Source organism: Myotis davidii, unplaced genomic scaffold, assembly GCF_000327345.1.
Source record: "Myotis davidii unplaced genomic scaffold, ASM32734v1 scaffold443, whole genome shotgun sequence".
Classification (NCBI taxonomy): domain Eukaryota; kingdom Metazoa; phylum Chordata; class Mammalia; order Chiroptera; family Vespertilionidae; genus Myotis; species Myotis davidii.
Genome location: NW_006294062.1, coordinates 1,046,966 through 1,050,837, shown reverse-complemented (window position 1 = coordinate 1,050,837; position 3,872 = coordinate 1,046,966).

Here is a 3,872-nt window from a genome sequence, read left to right as displayed (position 1 = left end):
TATAGCCAAGTTATACGGGGGAGTCGCTGGGCCAGAGAGCACCTGGTTTTCACGGCCAAACCCCACTTACTGGTGATGGAGAGCTGATGGCAAGCCGCCCTCAGCACGTGTCAGGAAAGCAGCCGCCGGCCCATCCCGCCTGTGGCTGGATGGTGGGGGCCCTCCCAGCCCCGTGCAGGGCTCCTGCGTATCCATTCGCAGCCAATGGCAGAGGGTGGGGGAGCCGCCCTGCTGTTGGGGTGGCTTTGGCGCAGCCTGGGGTTACCTCTCAGGCTGGAGAGAGCCCCGCATTGTTCCCGCCTGGGCTCAGCTCCCGTGGAGGCTGTGACATAGAATAAGGTGTTAGGACGCTGCAGAAACTCCCTCCTTCCCTCTGCGCTCTCTGCTCTCAGAACCGCTGCAAACGCCCCGGGACAGAGAGCTCCCGGGACCCTCCTGCAGCCTGTGCAGTGCTCCCTGCGGCGCTTCTCCAGACCTTGTCTGTGACAAGTAAACACACACACGGCCCCAGCAGCCACTGGGACGAGCGCTGGGTGGAAACCAGCCGCACGCAGTCCCTGACATTCCGTCTGTGCCAGGAGGAGCAGAGGGAACGGGGTGATGGAAACTGTGTGGCAGCGCAGGCGGGAGTCACGGGATGGGAGGACACCGGCCTGGCCTCCGGCTCATTCTGGGTGAGGGCCCGGGCCAGGCGGGGGGAGCAGGTGCGCCAGGCGGTCACTGCCTGCTATGGGAGCGGGAGTTGACTCGGGTTTGAATCCGGAAGGTTTCTGGTTCCCAGAACCAAATGCCCGTGGGTAGCAGGGCTGGCGCAGGGCCGAGTGGCCAGGCCCCGTGTGGGCAGCTGGGGCCTCCATATTGTCTCCAATTTTAGATGCGTACGCGGAGGCCCCGATGCATGTCCAGGAGACGGCTGCTGGAACTAGAAGCATGGACGGAGGTGCCTGTGGAGGGCTGGCTGCCCCAGGCTCCCGCACGCATGGGCAGCTCTCCGTGGGCTCTGGGGGGTGCAGGCAGGGCGTGGAAGCCATGTCGCACTATGGTATTAAAGAGCAAAGCCTCTGGACTCAGGCCACCCCGAGTTCAAGTCCCGGCGCTGCCCCTCACCATCCCTCTGTGGATACCTATGGTTGGTCCTCAGCGTCCTCAGCTCTAAAGGAGGGATGGGACTAAGCATCTCGCTGGGCCTCTGCAGGCGGCGGTAACCCTTTGTCTCAGAGCCAGGCACACAGGCTGCCAGGGACACGTTGGCGGTTACGATTATTCCAGCGAGTCCTGGATCCACCACTTTGGGCGGGCTCGCGGCCATTTTTATAACGTGGTGATACCGGCCACATGGCAGCCACTCTGGGAACCTGACTCCCCCGCCGCCCCCCCGTCTCTGCTTGGAAGGGTTTTGGGGTCATATTGTAGGGGTGTCCCTACTGGGTGTGGTTAAGTCCGAGCAGGATTCTTGGGGGGCCGGGATCACCGGATGACAGTGGTGGTCTGGGGTCTGCACATTTCCCGGGGATGTGTCAGAGGGATCGAGGTGGGGGCTGCTCCATCCTGGCCTTTATGGGGTGTCTGCCCCTTCCTGGTGGCACCGCAGACCCGCTATGGACCTCTGCCTGCACCTCCTTCACAGGCCCAGGAAGGAGAAGGGGGGGTTCATGCCATCCCACCCCTAGGATACGGAGTTCTGAGCCCCAGTTGGCAGTCGTGGCTGATCCGGCTGGCGGGCAGTACCAGGAGATTCCTGTTGGTGCCAGATCCTGTGGTTTTTCCTGCAAAGGCTGGTTCCCCAGAGACCAAGCTGCAGCTCAGCCGGCGGCTCAGGGGGCCCCAAATCAGGGCAAAAGGAGCTGCTTCCCTCGCAGTTTCCAGACGGACAGCCTGGGCCGGCCTGGCTGGGGCCTCACAGCCACTCCTCCTGCCCTGTACTCTGCCCCGGGCACAGGAGGGGCGGCCCCTGGGCTCAGAGCCAGGCTCCCTGCCAGCCCAGGGGTTTCTCCCACAGCTACAGCCTGTCCTCCCTGCCTGGGGCTGCTCTCCTTTGGGACCTAGGGCCAGCTGCTCCGTGGCCCCCAGCCCGGCTGGGTCTGGTAATGCCACCTCCTCCCGTCGTCCCTTCCCCCCAGCACCATCCCCAGGACCAGGGTGGGGGAGGGGCCAATCCTGGTCCCCTTTCCTCCCCTGGCAGCTCCAGTCCCCCTGGCTCACAGCTGGACTCAGAGCGGGTTCCCTCAGGGGTGCGACACTGGCTGGTCCTCCCAGGCCCGGCGCTTTGATGGTGATGGAGTCGGACCTGCCTTTGGAGCCTGTGTGGTCAGCGAGACCAACTCGGGCGCTGGAATCCGACAGAGCCAGGTTCAAGCCTTAATGCTGCCACAGCTCTGCGTCCCCAGCTGGTCACTCAGTCTCGGCGTCCGTGCCTGTGATGGGGAAAGTGAGGGCAGCCCTGTCCTGAGCAGGTGCCCGCGATGCCCGCAGCGTCCTGAGAGGAAGGAGCAGGTGGGGGAGGAAGCTCTGGGGTCCCCCCGCTGACCCTGTTCAGCCTCCCTGCTCCCCCTGCTGCCTCCTGCGCGACCGCGACCATGACCTGCCTCTCAGACGCCCAGGACTGAAGGGGCAATGCCAGGGCCACCTCTCCCCTGGCTGGCTCTTTGGTTTACGTCCATGTCGCCTTCTCCAGCACCTTTCCGTCCACCACACACTTTTTAAAAAATGACATTTCTACCACTTAAGTCACCCTGAACCTTCCCTGTGACTCAGATTAAACGCTCCCGCCCACCCGGCGTGGCTCAGTGGTTGAGCGTCGGCCCATGAGCCAGGAGGTCACGGTTCCATTCCCGGTCAGGGCACAGGCCCAGGTTGCGGGCTCGGTCCCCAGTAGGGGGTGTGTAGGAGGCAGCCGATCAACGTTTCTCTCTCATCATTGATGTTTCTCTGTCTCTCTCCCTCTCCCTTCCTCTCTGAAATCAATTAAAAAAACATATTAAATAATGGAAAAGAATTAAACTCTCCCCCTGCTGAGCTGATGACTCAGATTCTGGAAGCTTCTCGGCCTCACAGTGCGTTCCTGGGGAAGCGTGTCCCCAGCGGTGCCCCCGGGTCTCGCCCACCTTCTGTGGACCGGTCGGTCTCACAGGCCGATCAGTGGCTTTTTTAAAAATAAATCTTTATTGTTGAAAGTATTACAAAGGTCCCTGTTTTTGACCAATGGCTTTGATCCAGGTTCAACCTGAGGATGTGCTTTGTCGTGACCGTGCCACCGCCTGCCTGGCCCAACCTTGCCTCCGGGAAACTAAAGTCCTTGTGCGCCTGGCCATCCTTTGCGATAACCACACCGGTGCTGGGAACCAGGCTGTTTCCGTGCTAACTGCCTCCTCCCAGGCCCACGCCAGCTGGCACCAGAAGGGGCTGTGGCCTCTGCCCAGCAACACGCCCGCAGCCGCACCCAGAGCTGCTTCTGGGACCTGGAGATGGAAAGTTTGTGTTTTTTTAAATCCTGAAGCACATTTTTTTTTTTTTTTTTTTTGCCAAAATGGTTGGGCCGGGGCTCCCAGGACCAATCCTAGGTCCTTCTGGCCTCAACACCTACCCTCTGCCAGCTACCCCTGCTGCCCGCCGGCCATGGTGGCTCCCAGCGGCCGCTGGCTGCAGCCTTGGACCATGAAAGCGAGGGTGGCAAGGGACAGCCACAGGCCACAGGCGCTGGCCGTCCGTTTTACTAGTAATACAGCTAGTGAATGTGGAACGGGTCTTGCATTTTTAAAGCAAAAATATGCTGTAAAATCAAACAATGTGCAACAGAGACTGCATGTGGCCTGCAAAGTCTAAAAATATGTATTGTCTACGCTAAACAAAAACAGAGCAGCCCGGCTGATGTG